Raw genomic sequence first — 10606 nt, 5'->3', positions numbered from 1 at the left:
CACGGGACCGCGAGGCATTGTGGGTGTTGTAGTTTCTGTCACGCACCGGAAGGTCCTAGGAGGCTTCAGAGCGTCCTGCCTGCGGATAAGCTACGCCCCCAGTCCTAGCTCCGCCTTCATCTCGCGCCCTGTCCCACCCTGCAGGCTGAACCGAGAGGAAGAGGAGGAGAAAACGCCGGAAATGGACCAAAATTGTGTGCATTAGCGTTGGCTTCTTCCATGGATGTAGTGAGACCCTCAGGCCTTGCAAGACGAAGCCGGTGAAGAAGCTTGCTACTAAGTCTGACACTGTGAGTTCGATCTCTGTGACCCACATGTTGGAAGAAGAAACCCGACTCCCACAAATTGTGTGTGCACTGCTGTGACATGCATGCACACACACATAAACACACACACAATATAAGAAAGTGTACTATTACTACTGGAAAACGGGGCAGGAGAGATGGCTCTGCTTAAGAGCACCGACTGCTCTTCCAGAGGCCCTGAGTTCAATCCCCAGCAACCACATGGTGGCTCACAACTGTTTATAACTCCAGTTCTAGGAGACCCGACAACCTCACACAGACAAAACACAGTGCAGGCAAAACAATAGAATAACGTGGTCATTGAATACCAGTGGCCCCCATAGGCCCTGAGGGATTGGCACTATTAGGAGGTGTGGCCTTGTTGGAGTGGGTGTGTTACTAGGGGGCAGACTTTGGGGTGTCTGGGAATCCCACTCTCTGTCCTGCAGAGGTGGGGAAAAGACTACACGTACGTACGTCAAGGCAGGGTTTGAGCAGCTTCCACAGCTTCCCGCTGCAGCTTCCTTTATTCTCTTTCAACTTCTGCCCTATTATCCCTTAGCTTCTGCTGCATGCCCGCACACACGCTCACCACTGGTTCTGGGGGAATCGCCCAATTTATTCCCTTCCACCCTCTGCACTCATCTCGCAACACTCCTCATCATCCAATCAGCATTCAGCACACTCTGTACACGAGCCATGCACGCAGACAGGGTGCGCTTTGATAGGCCAGTGACTCAATACCATGCTGTAGGACGCTATGCGTCAGGCAGGCAGCGCGTGATCACTCAGGTGCGCAGTGTGATCATTCAGGTGTGCATGTGATCAATCAGGTGCGCATAACCAGGTTTTTGGTAAACAAGCAGGGAATCACGGGGCTTGGCTCACGCGGCCGCAGCCACGGCCACACCCGCTTCCCACACTGGGGTTTCAGAAGTTCAAGCCTGACCAGTGTCCTGCTGCCTGCGGATCCAGATGTAGAACTCTCAGCTCCTTCTCCAGCACCATGTCTGCCTGCACATGCCAAGCTTCCTGCCATGATGGTAATGGACCAATCCTCTGAACTGTAAGCCAGCCCCAGTTAAATATTTTCTTTTATGAGAGTTGTTGTGGTCGTGGTGTCTCTTCACAGCAATAGAAACTCTAACTAAGACAGATCTAATGACAGAACAAAGCTATTCCTTACGTTCATGGACTGGCCTGGGGTGTCTCTGAATCTAGCAAACCAGTGAAGGTACTCGTTAGGGTATAAGGTCTGATTGTCCCACCCTACCTGGGGGCTGTTATAGGGAGTTGGGCAGCTTAAGGAAGGCTCTAGACAGGGCAGGAGGAATGGCTGATCCCCTCTGCTGAGCCAACACCTGCCAGAGTTCTCCATGTTCCTACGTTACAGTGAATTGTACAAACACATGGATGGCTACAGGCCAGGAGACACTTTACTAAAGGAGAGAAACAGGGAATTCCAGAGTCCACCAGACCCAGGCTGAGGCCGAGCTCCAAAAGAGACCAGGTCTGTGACCTTCCCTAAGCTATTTACTTACCATGTGTTCTTCTTCAGCAGCATCTGGTAAAGTTTCCAAAATTCTGCTATCTGTTGAGTGAGGACCCTAACTTGCAGTCCCACGGATGGTCCCTGACTATTTGTCTGCATGATCCAGCAACTAATGCACAAGCCTGGTCTCAGAGGACTGGGATTTGGGGTGAGGATGGGGGTAACTCCAGTTTGTTTAGCGGGAGGAAGATTAAGTCTCATTAACATTGGTAACTAAGATGGGTCAGGCCTGGCCAGGGAGATGTATGGTTCAGCTGTCTTCCCCAGCTGTCATCTGACCACATCCTCCCCAAGCCCTCTCCCTCTCCCCCTCAACCTCAGTTCACACGGAGGACTCCCTTCCCAAAGCGATTTCGTGTGTGCGGGAATACCGGCGCCCTCAGAATTCAGAAGAGGGTGTTGGATCCCCTGGAGCTGGAGTTACAGACAATTGTGAGCAGCCCAGTATGGGTGCTGGGAATCAGACTCAGGTCCTCTCAACTGTGAGCTGTCTCTCCAGCCTCTCTCTGCCTCCTCCTCTCTTTCCTTCCTAGGACTTCTAAACTGCAAACTTGACACTCTTGAGTGATATATTAATTTTCTTTCTATACTTAAAGACAGATGTGATTTCTGGTGTGTTAAGTCTCTCTCTCTTTGGTTTTTCGAGACAGGGTTTCTCTGTGTAGTCCTGGCTGTCCTGGAACTCACTCTGTATGTAGACCAGGCTGGCCTTGAACTCAGAAATCCACCTGCCTCTGCCTCCCAAGTGCTGGGATTAAAGGTGTGCACCACCACTGCCTGGCCACAAAAACCTCTCTACCCTCAGGGCTGTTGCTCTCTTTGAGGGAGGCTGACAGGGAGCACACATGAGTTTTGTTCTGTTAATGAAGCTGCTGTGCATATAGGCAGAGACCTGGATTAATTTTAAGTTGTAATTCCCATCTCTGTGTTCTTTCGGAACCACTTGGGTTTACAAGAGCTTGCTTTGATGACTTTTGGTTCACGCTGGGCCATTCTTCATACTTCTATCTTGCATTTAAATAAAGGAGGACCCTAGAGGGTGTAGATTTTTTTTTCTTCTTAAGTAATGGAGATTGAACCTACAGGCTTCAATATGACAGGTAAGTGCTGTATTTGTCACTGAGCTATATTCCCCATCATCTTTTAAAAAATTACATTTGCTTAGGTTTTTATTTTACTTGATGTATATGGATATTTTTGTATGCATATATGTCTGTGGCACCTCCCCCATGGTGCCAGAAGATGGTGTCAGATCCTCTGTGTGTGTGTGTGTGTGTGTGTGTGTGTGTGTGTGTCTTCATGTAGGTGCTCAAGGAGGCAAGAGGTGCTGGATATCTGGGGAGCTGAAGTTGCAGGAGGTTGTGAGTGGTGTGAGACTCAGGTCTTGTGTGAGAACACTATGCTCTCTTAACGGGGAGCTGTTTTCCCAACCCTCTGGGTGTATCTCTGAGGGAGTGTCCTAGGTTTAACAAGAAGGATGACCCACCTTGAATGTGGGTAGCCATGTCGCTCTGGGGGTCCAGGACTGAATAATCGGGAGAAAGCAAACTGAGCTTTGTAGTCAGTAATCGTTCTCTGCTTCCTGACTGGGGACACCACATGTCCAGCTGCCTCAAGCTCCTGCTGCTGTGCACTCCCCACCATGATGAACTGTACCCTCAAACTGGGAACCCAAAGAGATCCTTTTTCCTCTAAGTTTCTTTTGTTGGGTAGTTTGTCTTACTAACAAGACAGGTAGCCGATACACAGGATGCGAGGGCTCATCTTCCTAGTACCCGGGTGGCTCCTGCTCTTTCACAGGTCATCCCTAACCTCTCCAGGCTTCCCCAACCTGCTATGTCATCCCTCTTTCTCCCAGAGGATGACTACGTTCTAAGGAGAAAATCACCCATAGAAGATAAAGGCTTTCGATCACAGCCCTGACCCCATCCTCTTTGCCATCACAGGCTCCTCAGTAGGGAATGCAGGGCTTTGCACAGTTGGGGGTAGAGGTCTGCCAACCAGTCAGCCAGCCAACCAACTAACCAACCATCTGAACCCAGAGAAAAACCCAGAATAAAATGGAGGAGGAGGAGGAGGAGGAGGAGGGGAAGGAAGCAGCAGCAACAGCAGTCACCAATAGTAAGCCCAGCTGCCCTCCTGTCTCACGTTCCTGAGTGCTGAGATCAGAGGTGTGCATCACCAACCCCCCCGACATTTTTTCTCAGAACATAATTAAAGGAAGTTGTCCATGTCTCTACCTTCTTGTTAATGTGTTGCTTCTCGTTGTATTTATTTTGACTTTGCTCCCGAGTGGTACTGGTTTTTCTCTTGTGGCACTTTTCTTTTAAAACGAATAGAAGTAAAATTATAAATCCATTTTCACTTTATTATGTTTATTTGTGCGTGTGCGTGTGTGTGTGCACCAGCCACAGTTTGAGGGTAGAGCTCAGAGGAAAACTTGGGGGAGCTCTCTTCTTCCACCTCGTAGGTTCTGGCTATTGAACTCAGGTGGGTCAGGGTTGGCAGTCAGCATCTTTATTCCATGGGCCTCACAGACTTAAAATGGCAGTTTGAAAGTGCACTTGGAGCTGATTGTACGCCGCCGGGTCAGTGAGGCAGAGGGAGATGGTGAGGGGCGTACAGAACGTGCTTGAATCTTGAAGATCTTCTATAGACATTCACATTTAGAAAACAGTGTCTTAAGAGATGACAGGTAGCCCATGGGGACAGTTGTGTGCCCTTTGAGATAGCAACGCTTTTGCAATCTGTAAGGGGGTACAGCACAGGCAGTTGCTGGATCTGGAACATCTCCTTGCTTCCCCTTGAGGACAAACTCGGAGAAACACTGGAATTCCTGAAGGTACCAGATGCTTGTCCTTCAGGGAACAATCTCGCCCCTGGAGGCCACCCTGCTGGCAAGAAGAGGCCAGGGCATGTCACCTGCACCCACCCGCCATAGACCTCACTGCAGAGAGAGGTCAGGCTGGTTAGAGAATAAACTGTCCTGCTGTGGCAGATTTAATTTAGGAACAGCATCACCCCGTGCTCTCAGCTGGGAGGCCCCTATGAAAGCCACGACGGGTCGGACTTGGCTGTGGGCTCTGTGCCCTTGGTGGCTTGACTGGACCCGGAGGCGGGAGGAGGTCACAGCTTTGTGGCAGTTTGAAAAAGAACAGAAAATTGCTTTTCTGAGAAAAGGACAGCAAGATCAGCAGTGTCCCGATCAGCTCAAATTGCCTTGCTTTGGGTTTGAAGTGTTAGTTTATGCTTCTTACTTTCATTTGAGGCAATTTTCCAAATTAGCGTCTCAGTGACTGGGCTGCCAGGAAATCAACTTCCTTCTTATTTACCCAAACCAGCAGTTTCCTGGAAACAGACTGTCCGGGACGCAGGGAACAGTCCCCGCAGACCCTGACTTCTAAGTTTGGGTTCCTTGAGTGTGGCTTCCTCTGTCACAGCTTCCTCTGTCACTGTCACTGCAGGGCTGATGGCTCTCATATGCTGTGTGGAGATGATAACTCATTCCTGGAGGTATCTCATAGAGTTTAGCAGGAAAAAAAAAAAACAAACTTGGATGGAATTAGATACCACACCTAACAGGTGTAAGATCCAGTTAGAAAGCTGGTTGTGGTGGCACAGGCTGGTAGGTTTGCTGAAAGAGGCAGAGGTGGGAAGATCATGAGTTCAAGGCCAGCCTGGGCTACACATTTGGGGGAGATGGGGTGGAGGGAGAGATGGCTTTGACGACTTGGGGGTGGTGTGGAAACCCAGTGTAGTAGAAATTTCCTAGAAGCTATGAAGGTGATCTTAATGAGGACCGTCTAGTCATGGGGGATAGGGTCTCAACTGTCCCTCTCCTGTAGCCAGGTGACGCTTTCAGTGGCTGGGCTGGGTCGTAGTCAGTTGAGTTGTTGGCCAAGGTGGGTGGAGCGTCTCATGTAAGTCTCCAGACAACCCAGGTTGTTACCAGGACATAGGGTTGCTTTCCAAACCCGACGACAGGACCCCATTGTTGAGGACGGCACCCACATAGCTTATTGAACACTGAGAAGTTGAGCTGGTGCCTAGGTGGAGCCTTCACTGCTATGTTCTGATGGAAGCATCAAGCACAGGGCCACGTGGGTCTGCACCAGGTCCTCTTTGTTTATATTATGGGCATTACTAAATATGGTATGGGACGCCTCACTGGTCCCTGACTCTGGTGCCTGCTCTTGGGACCCTTTCCCTCCTGCTGGGTGGCCATGTCCAACGTTGATGTGATGGCTTTCGCTTCATCTCACTGTATTGTATTTTGTCCTGTTTGGTTGCTAGCTCTTAGAAGCCTGTTCTTTTCTAATGACAGACGGAAAGGGAGTGGATCCAGAGAGGAGGAGAGGTGGGGAGGAAATAGGAGGAGTAGCGGGAGGGGAAACTGTAATCAGGATATATGAGAAGAAACCCTATTTCCAAAAAGTAAAAATAAAATTCAGTTAGAGATGGCTTAACTTTGTAAGTCTCAGTGGCTTCATCTGTATAGTGGGGATAATGTTGTTTTAATGTCCCAGGAATTGTGTAGGCTACAAATATAATTATATATATATATATGTTTCATATGCACATATGCAATGACAACTGTAATCTGTATGTACATGTAATGATATGTAGTGTTGGAGGCGGGCTCATCAGTTAAGAGCACTGGTTGCCCTTCCACAGGACCTGGGTTCTGTTCCCAACACACACATGGCAGCTCACAAGTATCTGTAACTCCAGTTCCAGGGAATTAGTTGCCCTCTTCTGGCCTCTGGGGACACGAGGTATGCACATGCTACATAGATACACATGTAGGCAAAATACCCATACATATAAAAATAAAGTATATCTTTAAAAAATGTATAATGTTTGGCCCACGGAGGCACTTATAAAATACTACCCTATTCTCTTTTTTGCTAAAGATGTCTCAGAAGCGCTCTTGCTATTTGTTTATCATCTATATATTCATTACCTACCAGGATTGTTTTGGGAGGTCATTCCTGTTCAGATAATGATGCTGGTATATTTGGATAGCCACAGTTCTGGGGGGGGGAGGCACAGTCCAGGGAGCATATGGTGGCAGAAGCAGGAAGCTGTCTGTCCCATTGCGTTAGAACTCAGGAAGGAGACACCGGACAGGAAGTAGGGCTGGGCTACAAAGCCTCAAGGTCCTCCCTTGGTAACCCACTTCCTCCAGTGAGGCTCCATCTTCTACTGGCTCCACAACTTTTCCCAAGCAGCACTGACCATGGTTCAAACATGTGAGCCCGTGGGGGACACTTAACGTTCAAACTACAACACTGTCTATCATGGAGGCCCCGATGACCTTGAACTCTTGGTCTTCATGGCACTGTCTCACAGGTGCTAAGATTACAGGGGTGCATCACTAGGGCTGGCTTTTGTATTTGCTATGATTTAAACAGAGTCAGAGCTATAGATTTTCGTAAGTAGTGGGCCAGTCCATTAGCAAGAAGTAGAAGGTGAAAACTTAATACAGTCTTTGGGTGAACACCTGATGTGTTTCCTGGTGAGGTTATGACTATAGTTTGTGTTGCTGGCCAGGGAGGAGGGAAAATGGCTGTAACCGTCTGTAATGGCTATTCCTGATTATCAACTTGACTATATCTGGAATGATCTACAATCCAGAATGGGAAGGCTCACCTGTGATCTAGATCTTGAGGCTGAGAGAAACAAGTTTCTGACCTAGATCTTGTGGCATAGTGTCTGTGAATCCCAGGAGACTAAGGCAAGGAGATCTCTGAGTTCAAGGTCAGCCTGGGACAGAACAAGTCCCAGATCCAGGTGTGGTGGTATACACCTTTCATCTGGGTCACACCTTCTGCTGGAGGCCAACGTAAGGACATTGGAAGAAGGAAGAGTCACTCTTTTTCACCTGCGTGCATTTACTTGCCAGCTCATCTGTTGGAATCTGTTGGAATCCCACTAGCCTTGTGGGACTGAGCAACTACTAAGTTCCTTGGACTTCCCATTTACAGCTGACCATTGTTGGGAGTTGCTCTACAGACTGTAAGTCATCCTAACAAATTCCCTTACTATACAGAGACTCTCCACACAGTCTGCGACCCTAGAGAACCCCGACTAGCACGCCATCTCTGAAAGGCACAGCCAGATGTCTCTATGCTGCTGCTGCTGGCGGTGGCTAGGAGTCAACAGAAAGGTCAGCCTTTCTTTTTTTGGTGTGATTGATCTGTCCATGGACACTTAAGGCAACGGTACCTACAGTGATCTATCAGTTACATTTACAACACCAGAAACTGCTCAGGGATCCAGTAGAAGTTGTTTATTAGACTTAGGATTGTAGCCAGGCACAGACCACTCAGGAACCTCACACTGCCTGCTCCTTCAGTGTGTCTCTGTCTCTGTCTCTGTCTCTGTCTCTGTCTCTGTCTCTCTCTCTCTGTTTGGGAGTGAATGAGTATCTGGGAGGGCTTGAGTTAACTTCTGGATAATCTATATACGAATTAACCCAGCTGAGGTTGGAAACATGCCTCAGTGACAAAAAGTGCTTGCAGCTCTTGCAAAGGACTTGAGTTCAGATCCCATCAAACGTGTTGGGTGGCTCACAACTGCCTCTAGGTCTAGCATCAGGGGATCTGCCACCTTCTGATCTCTGCAAATACTTGCATACACATGACACATGACATATAAGTAGATAAAACAAAAAATAAATCTCTAAAAAAAATGTGGTAGAAGCCGTTGTGTATTAATGAATCGTGGACTGTTCAAGAAAGGGTTAGCTGCTATGTCCACTCCAGTAGTGACACTCACGACAGGCCGAAAGCCTGGACGCAGTCCCCGAGGCAAAAAGTTCTCGGACACTTAGTCTCCTGGAACCGAGGCATCCCAAATAATGAATGCTCCAAACTTTTCCTTGCGGATGGATCTGTGTGCTCTCTTTCAGTATTGTTTTATTATAGGTGCCTCCAAGCAATGACTTGCCAAATATCTAAGCAAAATTTAACTTTGCTTCCTGGCCCTAGGTAGTCCTTGAGCCGACCTTGGGCTTGGAATTCAGTAAGAATGTTGCCTATTCAGTGACATTCAGAATTGCCTCTAGTATTGTAAGAGAGATAGTGAAAGAAATCAGGCATTACTATCTACTACATAGAGTTAGAAATCTCAGGGCAAGCTTAGCAAAGTAAGTTTAGAATTCNTATTATAGTTATATATGGCAGACTACATTACTTATTAGTAGAAAGTCTCCCCACACTATCACTTAGAATAAAAGCCAAGTTGCTCCCATATATAGGAATTTACAATGGTTTAGGAAGTAGATTGGGCTGTGGTTTTAGAGTATGCATTTTTCTGCTAGAGCAGAATTCCCTAATTAGAACCATGACTTGGGCGTGAAAGCCCTTGCCCCGGGAGTGTAAAGACCTCACACCTGGCTTCTAAGAATATAGCTGACCTTAGATAGAGCTGACTTTGTCTCAGTTGTTTTATTGCCCAGTTCCTGCTAGTCTTTATGTTTGCATTCCTGTTTTGTGTAAGAGTCATTAAGCATCCAGCAACCTCATTGTACCTTGCCGATGTGTCACCTAACTTCCCTGTTTTCTTCTGTATATAAAATTACATTCAGATACAGCACACTCCCTTGTGTCCGCGTCTGTCTTCTCACCAATTCCTTGTCCACCTGTACTGGAACCCCGTTTTCCTGCAGATCGAGGATTCAGTTGAGGTCTGTCTGCAGCAGTTAGAGATACTTTAGAAATTACAACATTCTGTATGGGAGATAGTTCTAAGGTTCCAACATTAATTTAGCACTGCATTAACACTTAGCAGAAAATTTCCACAGGAACTTAATAGCAGAAGGGAAAGATACAGAGAAAGGTACCTCATAGTCCAAGGCACTGCCACCTCAGCGTGAGTCAGTTGTATTAGTGACTGCCAAACAGCTGTAAAAGCACCACACAGAATCCCTCAGGGTGGACTGACTTTTCTAGGCTCCCAGCCGCCGAGGCATCCATCTCCATGAGGAGGAGGATGTAGGACAGAATGGTCCATAGCTTGGCAGGAAGTAGGAAGGAAACAGGAAGTGTCTAGGAATCCAGACTTCCCCTCAGTGGCCTACTTTCAGTTAGGCACCTTCTGCTGTTTCTAGACAAACTCCCACACTCTCCACACAGCCCCTGAGAAAACAAACTGGGGACTAAGCATTCAATACTTGAGTATAGAGGTGTTTTATACCCAAGCCATGACACTGGTGTGGAAGGATAGTCACACTGGCTAAGGCTTCAGACTGGGCTTCTGGCCTACAGTAGCATTTTGGTCGGCTGTTGCTGCCACATGGAGAGCTATAATACTGTGGTGTGGTAGGGAGGATGTGAGTGGTCCTGGCAGCACCTTCCCTGGGTTGTGACTTCTCTTAAGTGTCTTAGGGTTTCCATTGCTGTGAACAGACACCTTGACCACGGCAACTCTCATAAAGGACACCATTTCATTGGGGATGGCTTACTGGTTCTGAGGCGAGGTCCATTATCAGGGCAGGAAGCATGGCAGCATGCAGGCAGGCATGGGGCTGGAGGAGCTGAGAGTTCTACATCTTGTACTGAAGGCAAACAGGAGAAGGCTTCCAGGCAGCTAAGAGGAGGGTCTCAAAGCCCACCCCTACAATGACACAACTACTCTTAACAAGGCCACACCTCCCAATACTGCCACTCCCTGGGCCAGGCCTATACAAACCACACACTGAGCTTCTCTTGTTTTGGTTTTTTTGGTTTTCCGAGACAGGGTTTCTCTGTGTAGCCCTGGCTGTCCT

Source organism: Mus pahari, chromosome 20 (assembly GCF_900095145.1).
Source record: "Mus pahari chromosome 20, PAHARI_EIJ_v1.1, whole genome shotgun sequence".
Taxonomy (NCBI): Eukaryota; Metazoa; Chordata; class Mammalia; order Rodentia; family Muridae; genus Mus; species Mus pahari.
Note: the sequence above shows the minus strand (reverse complement) of the source record.